Here is a 16213-nt window from a genome sequence, read left to right as displayed (position 1 = left end):
ATACTTTAATCACCTAAAGTTCAGCACATATTAATTAATGCCTATTTTAATTAGATGTACATCAGACAGAGAGAGAAGATAAAACTGTGCAGTGTTATTAGCATTACACTCCAGCACCATAATTAAATCCAGAATATAGAATGTAATACACTTAAGGACTTAAAGCAGTGGAAGGTTGGTCATCACCATGGCAGCCTCCCACTCCTATTCCTTCTTTTTTCCTTCACGTTGCTCCTTTTTCCTCCCTATGTCTTCTTGTGAATGACAGTTTCCATAAAGGAAAATAGGAAAGATCTCTGCTCTTCATGAGCAAAGCTTAGCTTTTCTCCTGCAGTAATAGTGTTGTCTTCAGCAGAATTATTCTGCACTCTATTGTACCTGAAAGAATATGTTATTATTCTAAGGAGAAATGCTTTTGTGAATGTACTTTTGCATGCAATTCTTTTTTCTCTTTCTGGCCAAGGCAGATCTGCCTGCAGGCCTAGAATTTCCTACTTCGCTGCCTTCAAGCATTATTTCAGTACTCCCAAAGATACTTAATTTGAAATTTTGCAGCTGCTGGGTACAGGAAGGAAAAGAAATTGATTTCACATATTTATTTTCAAGCTCTTAACAATTGATTACCAACAAGAAAGCTGGAGTTTCCAGCAGGAGCCAGTGGGCATAAGTCATACAGCCAGTCAAGAGCAAAGTGCAGCAACAGCACTCAGAAGTTCCAGTTTCCAGTGCTTCTTGTCTGCTGACTAAGCACATTAGGAAACTCCAATCCTTGCCATTCAAGGATCTTCTTATGCACATTTCATACAATTAAAAAAAAAAAATAAACCAGACAAAACCCAACAGACTGAAGTGCTGATCCTAAGGCTCTGGAAGTCATAAGCAGTTTTCCTATTGACTTCATGGTGTTTAGGATTGGTCCTTAGAAGCCTGTGATATTAAAAATTGCTAGATTAGTAGAAGTACTGGTGTATAGCAGTAGTTTTGAGCATTTTTTCTTGCAGCTCCTTACTCATAGGGTTCATTTTCTTAGTAAGGTTCTACAGATGTCTCTGGAACAGAGGTAAGTCTATCAAAGGGCCGTGGAGTGCTCACTGAAATCCTCTGCAAATAGAAAGAAAGGAACATTTCTATTAAAAAATAAAAATTAAAAAAAGCTTGCCAGTATCTATACAGAGGAGTGTTCTGTTCTGTTTTTTTTTTCTTTCTTATTCTATGCTAATTACCAAGTTCTTTTAACTGTAAACTGCAATGCAGTTTCCTCAATTTCACTTTCCCTGCCCAGCTCTGTAAAATTTCTCCAAATAAATAATAAAGTTGAATAGTTAAGCTTGCAGAAATTGCTACTACTTTATCAATGCCTGAGCCAACAAAAGCATTTTTCATGCACCTACAGAAATGAGAAGGAATTGAATAGCTTTTAAGAAATATGCTACATTTTAATATGCCCTGGTGACATGTAGCAGCATATCCGAATGCAGTGGAGGCAGAAGAATGAGTGTCATCAGTGGAGCCCCCTGCACCATCTGAGCTCAGAACACTCAGTATTACCAGGAAATTTTGTGCATTCATGCTTCTTCGTAATGAATTTACTGATAGTAGAATAAACAACAACTTCTCGCTCCTGTGAAAGACTTGGGAGCCAATACATTTTGCCTCAACTCCTAAAACTTCAATTTAGTAATCTCTAAAAAAAAAAAAAAAAAAAAGTAATATGTTAATATTTCAGTATCTTCCACCCTTAAATGTAATATTTCACTTTATTTCTACTTATTTGCATTTTGTATTATTTTGCTTTACTGGATTATATTTTGTAATCTAGCTCATTTTGTGATATATTTAGGGCTTTTATTAATGATTATTAAATTTGATACATTTTGTAAACTCAGCTGCACATTTAGTGGGCTATGAAGTTTCCTCCATTAATCAGCATCAAGTGACTGCAGAAACATCTAGGTATGCCTAAATTAAACTAAGGCAGCAAGTGAGTCTAGACTGTTGTAACCTTCCTTGAAGTTTTAAAGGAGCTCATTAACATTGCTCTGCAGAGAATCTATAGTTTTATAATGGACTATTATGTGGTACTATTATGATACTTTCTTCCCAAAAATCCCAGTGCCTTGCAACTAATTGACTTTCAATGCCCTATTATTCTCACTGGTAGTTTTCAAGTTGCCTCTTCATAATTCATGATTTTCTATTCAAAACTATAAAGTTACGTGAGGCAACCCTTATATTTTGTATATTTAATAGAAGGATCAGGAAGAAAAGGGGAAAACAAAAGGCTAAGGTATCATTAATCTTGTTCATGTATGTGAATAATGCTTTACTCCATAACTATCTCATTGAGTTCACAACAGAAGGTACTGGTGTTAGCTTGTCACAATTTAGATTTGTATGGATAGAACCAGTATATTCATGAACTCTTGGTGTTGTGAAGAGACTTGCTGAAAACAGCAAAATGAACAAAAATTTAAGAAAACTGTTTAAAAGGAAAAAATACACAGGTACGTTAGCATTTCAGTAGCTGAACCCTAGCTGAGGAGTCAGCCTGAGACAAAAGCTTCTGACAGATCTCCCTGAATTTGGAAGAATGTAAAACTGGACTGGGTCCTGAGGACATATTTTAGTAGAGTTTTCACTTTACTGTATATGGTGGCTACAGCCAAACTCCAGCAAAGTCTCACTTTTTTTTTTTTTTTTTTTTTTTTGCTCAGCTTTGCTTTCTAATTAATGCATTTCCATGCTTGAATTCTGAAAGTCAGTGAAGATTTTAAAGAGAAAACAGAAAATGAACAGTTTGGTCCCTCCGTAGAACACTTGCAGAAATTGTTGGATGTCTAACTATAAACACTGAAGTCAAAAAAGAGCAGGAGAATGGGCATAGTGACAAACACTGCAGATTAACTTTGCACCAAAAAACAACTGTAATTGTAGAAACATACAGTTAAGAAATCCTTAACTTCCCTCCTCTTTTTAACCATCAAGGAACTAACTTTTTTAGCCATGAATCCAAATTCCGTGGGGTCCCTTAACTTCAATGCAACATGCGTCGGCTGTTCTTAGAGCCCTATTTTTTAAAATACAATTATTAACTATTAAATATTTTATCACTTAGTACACTCCATCCTTGCATGAATGCTAAGCTGCAAAACGCTGGGCCTGTCTCTCTGTGTTTGTGCCTTTGGGTGGCAGAGGCAGAAGTGGAAACCAGATGGAACAAGGCAGATGGGTATTCTGCTGCTGCAAAAATCTCTGGGGCTGTAAAGGTAGCATAGTCCAGCTTCTGAAATTTGTACCTCAGGCAAAATGATTAACTAGAATCAGCATAAAATCAGAAAAACAAACAAACAAACAACTGCTGTAACGTGAGAAAAATAACTTCCTGCAATAAAATGAGAAAGTGATAGAAAGAGACAACTAGCAGTTTGATTTTGTTTTGAATATCTTGTGGTAACAAGCAGTGATCATTATTTCAATGGAGAGGGATTCATTCCTGAAAACTGTCCTGCTTTTTCCAATATAACTGATGATCTAATAAAAGATAATCTCTCCCCTAAAACCTTGCCTCTCCTTTTAATCCATTCTGAATTGGAGAACTACTGCCACTTCATTTTTCATTCAGAGATTTTAAATAGCTTCACAAAGAAGTTTACAGATGTCACTGCAATCCTTGATGTAAAAACTATAATGGCCTGTATCCTCAGAAAGCCAAACATTCCTTGATACTTTGATGCTTCACCATCCTTATTCTGACTTGGATACTGATGTGTTACTATACATTGCATGAGGACAATTAGGTGCCTCAGAATGTGACATATGGAAGAGCAATGTGCTATTGCTGGCCAAGTGGTGGTGCTGGAGACAGAAGTGACTTTTTTCTCCCCCTATCCCCTAGGACAGCTACTATTCTGAGCTGCCGCTTCTCTTGAAATTCATAGTTACAAATGCTCTTCCTGAAGATGGACACTTAAGCCATTCCTTTCTCACAAAATACAGACAAGATCCTCTCCAACATACTTGGAACTCTCACTTGAGATCTGGGCTTCCAATCCTTCAAAAGTCTGAAGGTATTTGACACTACACCCCCCACTCCTTCGTGCAGTTCATTCATTCACACACTTCCTTTCTCTCTTCATCTCTCTTCAATCCCATGAGCGTTTAATCACTTCACAGTTAAAGATGTTCCAATTTCTAAGGGAAACAAAGCCTAAACTTTCTGACCCATTACCTCTTCTCAAAATTTACTCTATAACTTGGTCCTTAAGCTGCTCTTGTGCGAGGTAGAAAATGCAAGCAAGTTCATATCTACTTAGAGGTGGGATTTGAAACAGGATCTCCCTACTGGACAAACGCCTTTAGGTCAAAAAGAGGGTGTCAACACCACGCTCAAAGAATGTCTTTTATGTATCCTGCAGATGAGGCATTCATTTCTAAGTCTGAAATCCTAATATGCCTGAAGTGCAAGGCATTCAGTGCTTGTAGAGGACCAAGACTTCACAGAATCACAGAATTGTAGGGGTTGGAAGGGACCTCCAGAGATCATTGAGTCCAATCCCCTTAGAAGAAGACTTAACACATCAATGTCCTTAAAATTAGAAGCTTAAGCCACATCTGATGTTCATTTTAGAGACAAATTGTTCTGTGTCTACATGACTATAAAGACATACATCTTCACCTACAGCACATCCAAGTAACTTCAGCTTCAGAATCTAGAACACAGAGCAGTTGGCTTTAACAGAGGAGAAATCTAGGAGATAAATCTGGGCTCTGTAAATTAAAAGCTAAATTTTTTTTATAAGATCCTGAACACTGCAGGTATGTGGAGAACCTGGTGATGGCATGAAGGTGTACTAGGAGACTGCAAATGAGGGCTACAGATCTGCTTAATTGCAATCTTTCCAACTTGTCTCAGCTGAAATTAATTCTTTCATGTGGCAGCTTCACATACGTATGTTACCTGTGCAGTTGAACACAATTTGGGTATGAATTTGCCTGAATTCATTCTTATTCAATAGCAAGCACAGACCCTGTGAACACCATAAATTTTACTATGAACTTCACACAAATATCTCTCTATAAGTAATTTTATACCCATATAGGAAGAGGCTTTTAACATTCCATGGTGCACTGCTACTGAAATCTCATGGGTGTATGAGATAGACACATTTTATGACCTCTTAACTAATTATTGTGCCATTGCTACCTGTCATACTTTCTATATTTGCTGACCCCATACTATACTTACATACCTCTGTTCACTTGATTTCAGAATGAATATGACTTTCCTCTCATATCCATTTTCATCCAACTCTGATCTGTCCCTTTTTTGAAATTCTGAGCTGGTTTCCATGAAAATCTAAAATCAAAGTTCTTATTCTCTTTAATGCTCCAGGATATGGCCTTATCTCATGCTATTATTAAAAATGGAAAGCTCTTTTATATAGGTATATTTTTGACCTCTGCTCTTCCCTATTTGGAACAAAATCTGCAGCATTGTGGCCAAGAATAGAAGCAGCATTGCTCAGCTCCCAGTTCTATACTTTAACCACTAGATGATGCTTCCTGTGAGTATATAAAATTTCATTTAAATGCAAAACTCACTACGTTTGCTTCTGCTTGTGATGCATTCAAATTTTTTTTTATTATGTCCTGCCTGCCCTTGACTTCCTTTGTCCTCCCTGATCTTAGCAGATTTTCAAGGCCCAATACAAGAGTAAAGGAGGGTTTACACTACTACTTGTCACTTAGCTTGTATGAGAAAGGTTCCCATCAAACAGCTGGGAATGTTATTGTACCACAGTCAGCCCTGTTCAAACAAATGGCTTGCATGACTCTGTGTGAAGAAAATTTTTTGTAATGCAGATATTATAGGAAAGAAACAGAAACCTTCTGAGGATATTATCACCAGTCAGGTATTTATATTACCCAAGGGTTTAACGTTTTCAATACGCAATTACATGTCCAAAAATCATTTTTTTGCAGCCACAAGGATAAACCAGGATGCATTCCACTTAACCCAAGGGCATTATATTAGTATAAAATAATATAAAGTCAGAGACAATCCCAGTCAATTGCCATTAAAGTGAAATTAAAATGAACACTGTGGTTCCGTAGCTAAAGTTAACAGGCAAGCAGATAAAGAGATGTTGTTGGTATATTGTAGTCTGCCAAGAACTTAAGACTACCAAGAAATTAATAAATAGGAGCAAATAAGAGAATAAAGAAAAGAGGCTGCATTGAACATCAGTCTCATGCAAAAGCTTTTAGTACTAGAAGTATGACTTATTTGTGACTGTGTGTCATGAAATCATTTTCTGAGGGCAGGAGGAGGATAAAATAAACATGCTGTTTTGTACAAAAGCTTGGATTCTATTTAAAAAGTCTTGTCACCAGAAATGAGGAGGAGTGTCTGAGTAAAAGCAACCATAAAAACGGCCATTATCTTCAGAAAAAAAAAAAAAAAAAAAAGAAATTGAGATATGGGGCACAACATATTTGATCAGCAGTATGATCATATGTTCATGTCATTTTGATCAAGAATAACAAGAATAGACCACTAAGCTCCAAATTTGCATGGCATTTTAGTGCACAGCTTTCCACTGCATTGGTAAAAAGATACACTGAGTTAAGAACTGGCTGCATTTAGAGATAGTCAAAATGGAAATTTCTGTTCTGCAGAAAATCCTGACCCTTCAGAATTTGATTACGCTCCATATCAGAAAGAATTCCATTACTTCCGAATTTCCTATTAAACAAATGCCTTGAAGAAAACAGGTTCAGAAATCTAAAACAAGAGTATTCTGATAATGATAAGTCAATTAATTTTTATATGATTGATTGGCTTTAGTTTGATGTAGTAAGCAGCTTTATATGAATTGTATCTAAATGTTATTGAAGCCACTTCAGATGACACTTCATATCAATGTAGTAATATAGTTATCATTAATATATAATGTAAACGTAGACAGGACAAAATATAGAGCTGGCATTACTAAACCAGATGATTCTTACAAAACTGAAGTAATTGTTTCTGACAGCTCTCCGTGGCTGCTTGCACCACATCTGCTACAAAACCTTAAAATACAGACTATCCTCAATTCACTGGAAAAAGCATATAAACCCAACACAATTTCCTTCCCCTTCTGCAAAACTGTTCCACTGAAAAATGTTATCAATTTGGTCTCACCAGGAGGAGTGTGAGTTTTAGAACTGACAACAGTGGAGTTAAGATTTTTCCAACAGACTTCAGAAGGACTACTCATGTACCTGAATACATGCAAACAACAACATCTGTATCGAGCTGGAACCTTAACAACAAAACTTCAAGGAAACTGACATTGTCTCAGCCTCACTTGACAGTACAGAGAGCAAGATACCCAAACATACTGCACAGACATTCAAAAGAAGCAAAAACAATTTCCAGCCACATTCATCTTCCTTGAATTTTCATCATTTGAAATAACAGTAAAAAATAGATTCTTTCAAAATAAGTATGACCGGTCCACCAATTTTAAAGCATCTTCAACAAAAAGGAAGTGACACATTTATTTTTACCATGCATTTTAAAAAATCGTATGTTATTGCAAGTGGTGCATACCTAAAATCTGCATGATTATAAAAAACATTAATTTCTGACACTAAGGAGAGATTGTTCTCAACAGTTAATGTAATAAAACTGAACTACCCAGTCATGTTAACAAAAGAGAGTCCACCAAACGTGGGCAGATATGCCTTAGGCACCATCTATTACGTGCACATCTGCCCACAGGGCAGAATGCTATCATCTAGTGTTATCAAGAGGCTAAATGTATTTCTCAGGAAAAAAGTACAAACACTCCCAACAAATCATGGTGCTAAATATGTTTCCCTGTCAGCAAGGCATTGCCTTTTACTAAGGTTATGCCCAAGAGATAACTTTTTTTTTATTGTCTGAATCGAAGGGAAAAAGTAGGCTCTCCTTTCCTGACTAACCCCTTCAGCACGTGCTTCACTACAGATTTGAAAAAGCTGTGTGGTACCTATTTGTCACGAAATAGGCAGGGGTTTCACTGCCCACGTCTGGGCTTCTTTGCCCATCTACACTGCCCTCCACTTTTCTGCTGGAACTTTGGAGGCTAAAATTCTTTTAGATGGCCACCGGCATGGATATAAGCATGGAGCTAAAGATCCTTACAGCATTTTGGGCCAGTGTAGACTGAAGTGGCATCCCCACTTCTGCATGTCATAAAAGAATAAGTCATCCCTATCTACCTCCAAGACTACAACCGCAAAGTAAAAGGCATCTTACTTAAAATAAATAAATAAATAAATAAAAATAGAGAAGCATATTTAAGAAAGAGCAGGATATAACATGTCAAGTACAGAACATTCAGCAGAAATGACTTCAAAATCACTGAAATTTTCAGAACAATAGCTTAGAAGCTGCTTTGTTTTCCTTAATTGAGGATTTATTTTCGGTACGTACACTTGGTAATTTTGCTATCAGTAGGTGGAATGTACTCTCTAATCTCAGCTTTATGCAATCGTTAGCCAGAGCTTTGCAACTACCTTTAAACAGATCACTGTATTTCATATTGCAGCATAACCTTGCTTAGTCTCTAAAATAAATTTACAAAGGGAGTGGAATACTCTGGGAATTGCTAATACAATAGGGAGAGGTTTGTTGGTTTTTTTTTTCAAATCTTGATGTCATTATCCAAAACCAACTTAAATTTGTTACTTTAAGTAGCCTGGGACACCAAATGGAAGTGAAGCACTACTTCCCAGGTACAGAAATACAGTAGGAGACCACATTGAAAAGCCCCATTATAAAGCAGACTGTCCAAGTAGCCAGCGCATACAAGAAAAGCATTGTCAGCCCTTTTATGGCTGGTCCATGAAAGACTCACTCATGCTCAGAGAGCAAATACATAGTAAAAATGGAAAATGAGCACAGACACCTCAAGTACCAATGCTTCCACTCATTCACTGAAGTGTTATTCTAAGGACCAAATGTCCATGTTGATAGATGTGTTGTACCTTTATGACAATAAAGCAACTCCGCTGAAGGTCTCTAATCTCCATTTGGTACTAGTGAATATTGTTAGTGAACTTGCTGCATTTTTAAATGTACCAATATCGATTAAATACCTAGCTCTACGAACACAAATTGTAGCATGTGTTTACTAATTATCCCTGCATCAGCAAAAGCGAATTAGGCGTTTAACAGTGATGAGAGTTAATGGCCTGACATAATGTACAATGTACAAAGTTTCACTTGAAGAGTGGACAATCCGTAGTCACAGTACAACACAAAATTAGAGTAAGTGCAAGGGCAATTCCAGACCAGTTAAGGTTCCATAAACATGCATCATTTGTTGGCTCCTGCTGGTTTTTATCAAGACAGAATGAAATAATTAAGCACATGATTCTGTACCCCATTCCCCCCCCCCCCCCCCCCCCCATTTAACTTACTCATTTTTGTTTATTTATTTTAAAGGAGTCTCCCTGGAGGTCTCCCAAGGTCTGAATCTGTCTCTGCATTTAATCACTTTTGGTGTCTTTCCTTCTTCTTTGCAGCAATTTTGCCTGAGCACTCCTGGGACCGGTGTTGCATTACAAATTCATCAATGATTTGCTGCTTACTCTACATTATCCCGCAAGTGCTGAGGCAAACACTTCTTTGCTAGGATCAAATGATGTTCTATATTCGCCTGCAGTTTAAAATCTTGTTAATGTTGACACTTCCGATGAAAACTCTGCAGTGAAGCCAAAAGGAGTGAAACCTGAAGGCTTTGGTGACTGCCACATAAATGGGTACCCAGCACATAAAGTTTTTCCATGCCCTCTATATGGCCACGGGGGCATCACCAACTTAGGCAGCAGTTTTCCCAGAAACAATCAGAAACAGAACAGAACCTAATATCTGTGGCTAACGTTGCTGATTGACGATAGGGTGACTATTTGCAACCCAATATTGCTAAATCAATGTGCTTGAGAAAGAACTTTGTTCTAAACTCAATCAACTTTAATTGAAAGTCTCCAAATTACTTCATTGAACTTTGGATCGAGCTCAATAAGAACTAATTAGGTCTCTACTCCAAAGCCTAGTTGTTGGAATTATCAATGGATTTTTGTTTGTTTGCTTTTGATATTGGGTGAGGGGTTCTTTTTTCGAATGATGAAAAGTGACTGACATTGATTTAAAAGTTGCAAATACAGATGCAACCATTAAAAAATTTAATGTCAGGTAATAAGACTAGTAGAAAAATTTTACACACTCTGCAAATGTCTACTTCATAGAGATGAGAAAAATACAAGCTACAGATATGACAACTGCAATTAATCCAAAGCCTTACCCAGCCTTACATATGTTTAACATGCCTATGCTAAAATTCTGTTTTTGCCAGCAAGATCTAGGACTGGAGTTGGACCTTCCAGAATTCACATCATTCTTATTTTCTAGAACTTCTGACACAGAAAATCATGCATCTTAAATACTTACTATAATAGAGGAGATACTTGAAGAAAGTTGGTGAATACAAATTCCTTATGTAGGAGTGAAATCACAGTAAATGGCTGAGCGGCCTTGGCACTTCTGGAAATTTATTTATTCTGGCAGCAGATCACCACCTGCAAGTCAGATTAAGAAATGTTCAAAATCTGTTAATCCTGAATTACATCAAAGTGAATTATATGTCATTTTTTTTCCTGATGATTTTCCTCCTATTTTTTCTTCCTTAAAAATTGTTCCAAGTAGACTATGATTTTTCTTTTCCTTTGGACTTTCTCCATTACTCTGAATAAATTGCCAAATCATCTCTGTATATAATTCTTGGCCAGTAGATTTTTTTTTTTTTTTAATGAAGTCTTCCTGGAAATTGCAGGAAACATTTAAAGTTCAAAGTATAATAAATGCAATAGACTCAAATTGTATTTATAGCATACAAACAGAAAATAGATAATATCATTCTTCCCCTGAATTGGTAGGACAAAAAAACTGGCTTAACTTGGACCAGAGACTTAAAAAATGCTTAAAATCTGTCTTCAGACACTAGGGCCCAATTCTTTCTGACATTAAAAAATATCTAGTCATATTCTGACAGAACTTAGTTTGCATCCTTGCTCTTGAGCTCTGAGAAGCAAGTTATAAGTGAAGGGGATAGCCCATCTTTGTGGCGTAACAGGGAGGGGAATGAGAGGAAAGACATGACTCACACAAATCTTTTCTTGTAAAAAATGGATATCACAGAATTACAGGGGTTGGAAGGGACCTCAAAGATCATGAAGTTCCAACCTCCCTGCCACATGCAGGACCACCAACCTCCACATTTAATATTAGACCATGCTGCCCAGGGCCCCATCCAATCTGGCCTTGAACACCTCCAGAGACAGGGCATCTACAACCTCTCTGGGCACCCTGTTCCAGCATCCCACCACTCTCTCTGTAAAGAACTAGGTCACCATCTTAAAGCAGATGAAATATAAAGGCATGATGGGATGCATCTGGCCATCTCCATGGTTTAAGCACTAGCTTCTGGCAAAGTGCTTAGATAGATTCATGATGGGTGTAGGGCACACTCATCCTTTACTCTCTGTGTGGATATAAACAAATGTCGAAGTGATTGGGTCCAAAGCATTGGTGTACAGTGCTGGCTTGTAGTTAACAGCCTTTTGCAGGTCTGTGCGTTAACTGCAGGGCTATGGTGTACCCTGAACCAATGTAAGATTAGGAAGCAGTGACACCGTTGAGCTAAAGCCAATGAAAATGTGGGTGAATAGCCTATCTGAAAATCAGCCTCTTAATGTCTTACAGTTACACTGAATAATAGTTATTCAGATTTCTAATTACTATAAGAGTGAAGGTTAATAAAAATAAAAAATAGAAGAGCTTACATGCATTAAGTACCTGCGTGCCAGCCCACACTTAATGGCTCAGTTATGACATGTAAGTATCTTAGCAACATATGTTAAAAATAACAACAACAGAACTGGCATTAATTTATGGCCAGTCAATCAGAATGATCCATAATATGGGAGTTTTTAACAAGCTGCTGTCCAACAGTTTTGACATGTTTTAAAACAAGCCCTGGAGAGGCTTAGACTTCTTCTAAGCTTAATGACTCTCCAAAGAGGAGGCGGCATAAAGATTTAGCAGATCGGCAGACATGAATGCACAGACCTTTGCAGCCAGACTGGAAATGACAAGCAATTTTTTAAACAGAGAAGCTTTATTTTTATATTATTGTATGCCGATTAAGTGAAGTCAGAGCATTGATTAAGCAATCTAAACTAAGAATATTCTATCCAAATTGGAGAGCATTCAGACATGCTGCTGGTTTCAAGGCTTTGAAATACAACTTCTTGTTTGATGCTTGAAGATACCTATCCTAGAGCCTCAGACAGTAATTGATGTCAAGCTGACACTGTAGTTCACAGATTTCAGTTGCACAGGCCATGCCACATACTCAACTCGTGTGTAAAAAATGCTTTGTCTGAAATGCTATCAACTGGGAAAAAGGATTAATAAAGCTGTCAACAAAAAACTTCTCCATACAAACACAGTATTGGTTAAGCATACCAACAGCTCCAGTACAGTCTGAGCACCCATTGCCCCCCCCCTTCATCCTACCAGATGAAGTCACTTCTACACAAACCTCAGACTAAGCCTTTCACACACATCGCTAGGTTTATGCACAGATAAAATTCTAAGCTAATTTAATGGAAGCCACTGTATTTATACAGAAGTAAATGAGATCTATGTGTCTAGAAATAATTAAAAATGTTTCTGATTTTTTTTTTTTCCTTAGCAGAGCAGAATTTTCCAGGGGAGCTCTGAATACAAATTTTTGGCCCTCACAGATATTAAAGTTTGAGTGATTCATATTCTCATTCCCCTGAGTAGCTACATTATTAGACTGTATTTTCCTCAATTCATCAGAGATGAGGTTATGTCCATAGCCATAAAGCTGAGATAGTGGCAGGTCACAGGAGATTAAGTCCAGATAGGAAAACAGGCCCCTGACTATAACAGGAGTCAGAAGCATCTCAGTAGGCATTATGGAGCATTTTGGAATTAAAAAGAATGCAATTTCATGATTAAATATTTGGGTTTAGATGGCGTTTTTTGTTTCTTATTAAAAATAAATCTGTGAAAAGAACATCTTTCACTACAAATCCTCTAATGCACCAATAGAAAGCTGCTGCAATGAAAAATTTTCACCTTATTCAGGTCATTTTGGATGGACTGCTGAGTAAATAGCTACGCCATGTTATTTGTACCGCAGCTCTTTTTCCCCAGCTAAGAAAAGTCAACATATGCATAAGCTGAAAATATGCATTATTTGTAAGAAGTAAACACTCAGAAAAATAATACAGTTCTTCAACTAATGATCTGTATATTTCACATTTTTGAAAATTAAACCAGGTAGGTTTATATCTCTGGATTTTTAATCAATACCTATCACCCTAACAGGCTATTAACAGAGAGCATGCACCTGATGTGGTTGAATTGTTTTCCTGAAAAGCTCCATGGCATGAGTACATGCCTCACTGAGCAGACACTGTGAGCGAGACTGCACCTCAAATGCTGTGTTGAGTTTGGCCCCTCCCTCAAAGGATTATGCACAGAGAAGAATAATAAGCTAGCAAAGGGACTGGTAAATAATACTAATGAGGGAACTGAGGTTGTTTAGTTAGGAGAAGGATGAAGGAAGGCCTTATTGCTCCCTACAACATGAAAAGAAGTTGCAACAAGAAGGGCACTGTTCTCTTTTTCTCATGTGATAAGTGAAAGGAGACAAGGTAGCAGTCACAAACTGTGCCACAAGAGGTTTAGATTGGATGTTAGGCTGAATTTCTGTACAGAGAGGGTGGTCAAGCATTGGCTTGGACTGCTCAGGGAGGTGGTGAAGCCCCCATTCCTGGAGGGATGTGTGGATGCAGCACCAGGGACAGGTTTTAGTGATATGTTGAAGCTGGAAAGATTATCATGTTGAAAACAGGAAAAAAAACAAACAGGAAAAGAATGCTCACCCATATCCAAAGACCTAGATTTGCAAGAAAGATTCCACAGAGGAGAAATCTCCAGAAAGAGATCTTCCCCTAGTGGCAGTCAGCCCTTAAATGAGGGGTCTAGGAGGTCACACAGCTGAATTGCCTTCACCTGTGCTCCCACAACTGACTCAGTCCTTCGCTCAGGTGATCAATCAGTGGTTCAGGCTGTGACTCAACAATTCCCATACAGTAATGGGACTCAGAATGTCAGGCTGTTGGTTGAACTTGGTGATCTTGAAAGTCTTTCAATCTAGACAATTTTTTTACTTCCAGTGGTAATTTTTTATTTTTTTTTTTCCCTGTGGAGATGAATTACTGAGTGCTACAGTAGAACCAGTATTTGACAACTATGTAGATACTTCTGGCCTAAATCTTGAAGAAAAGTTCTTCAAAACCCTTAATTACAACAATTATGTGAGCACTTCTATGAGAAGTTTTTATGGTAAATACTGTATGAAAATCTTTTTACAGTGCTCTTGGTAGTTTTGCTGCCAGAGAGGTAAGCATAATGTTGTTCAAACACAAGATAACACTCTTCAATGAAAACAAAGTTCTATTTCTTTTTCTTTTCTATGACCCAGGATCCTACTTTCCTGAGAAGCTGACAATGTGGTAAGCATTGAATCACATACAGATTCTTCACTAATCCTGCCTTGATCCTTACTGACACACACAGGAGTGACAGTCCAGATACATTGTATTGGTCAAACTTTCATTCACTGAGATGCTGAGGAAGTAAATGGATACATTTATGCAAGGAAGAGATTTAGTGGCTTTTATTACTATTATTATGACAGCAAAAAATGACACTATTCCAAACAGCTGGGCCCATTATACTTTTGATTTTTTTTTTTTTTTTTTCATTAACTCATGACTTTAAATGTATTTCATAATTTATTTGTAGTGGAAAAAAGAATGTATAAATAGAAACCACAGGAGAGTCATAATTCAGGTCACAGTTGTGAAGCTCACCAGCTAATCTGAAAATGCAAATGTGCTGAAATTTCTTAATATCTTCTCAAAATTGTGTAATATTACTTATGATCCCATGCTCAATCTAGTAAAAGGAAGCTTTTTATGCGACAAAAAATATTTTCAGCATTGTCATCGACTTCCTTGTTTGCTTTATACCTATAGCTCAAAATTTGTAAATTAACAGCCAAATCAGGTTTTTACCCATCTGCTGTCTTTTCACAGTAACTGATTAATAGATAATATATGCTCCTCTACAGGAGTGGCTAAATAATGTAATGTATCGTCAATGGAGTACATTCCATGCTTTCTCCTTCTACCAACTACTTTGTCATACTGTGACAGATTATTAAAGTAAGTGAAACAGTAGGAAAATAAATGAAATTTTGTCTCTTTTCATTCCCAGAACTATGCTGAAATTTCCTACTCCTGTTAATGATTATAGTGGACAAAACTGGGAAAAAAGGTTCCTGCAATTGAGAGATTGAGAAGACAAGGAGGCAGAGTTCAGGTGCTGGTCACGCCCTAAATGGGTGACTTTAGCTCATTTCCCACATTTTACAGTGACTGTAAAAAATGTTTGCTCTCTTTAGTCTTGGATGTGTTTTAACTGTTTCAACTGCAAGCTTTCTGGGGCAGTCTGCTGCTGATTATGTTTTCCCAGTATTCATGAAACTCAGCAGTGACATATCTTGAGACTTAACAATACTCCAGGTAATAAATAGTTACCTTATTAATGTCTATACCTAAAGGGATAATTCAATGAAAACAGTGAGGCACTCTGCAGTGATGCCCAGTGCCAATTCATGAGGCCTCAGGCACAAACTAGAACACAGGAGACCACCCACTGACTTCTGTGCTGTGTGTGTGACAGAGCACTGGCACAAGCTGTGGAGTTTTGAAGATCTCCTTGGAGATCTTCAAAAGCCAACTGGACATAAGCCTGGGCAACCTGCTCTGGGTGTTCCTGCTGGAGCAGGGGTTGGGCCAGATGAGCTGCAGAGGACTCTTCTCACTCCATCCATGATTTGATTTTCTGATCTTTTTCCATATAACAATTAAGTTCTGCTAAAGACCGCTTTCCTGAGCACTCAGTACTCTAATTGTACATTTGGAAATCAGCAGAATGCTAGAAGAAAATCCAATAATATAATGTAAAACCCGAGGCAAGTGGTTAAAAGGCTATTAGAGACATTCTAAACACTTG

The 16213-nt window shown here is 37.4% G+C and overlaps 1 long non-coding RNA gene across 1 annotated transcript; it reads right to left on the bottom strand.

The window, feature by feature from the left end:
- Positions 1-385: 385 nt before the first annotated feature.
- Positions 386-14083, bottom strand: LOC128091299 (uncharacterized). The gene is made up of 4 exons (XR_008211336.1): positions 14014-14083; positions 10484-10611; positions 1549-1684; positions 386-1101 (listed from the first exon to the last, which is right to left on the bottom strand). It is a non-coding gene; the product is annotated as an uncharacterized LOC128091299 (long non-coding RNA).
- Positions 14084-16213: the final 2130 nt, after the last annotated feature.

This window comes from Tympanuchus pallidicinctus, unplaced genomic scaffold, assembly GCF_026119805.1.
Source record: "Tympanuchus pallidicinctus isolate F22 unplaced genomic scaffold, pur_lepc_1.0 scaffold5, whole genome shotgun sequence".
Classification (NCBI taxonomy): domain Eukaryota; kingdom Metazoa; phylum Chordata; class Aves; order Galliformes; family Phasianidae; genus Tympanuchus; species Tympanuchus pallidicinctus.
This window is presented reverse-complemented; position numbering and strand designations above follow the sequence as displayed.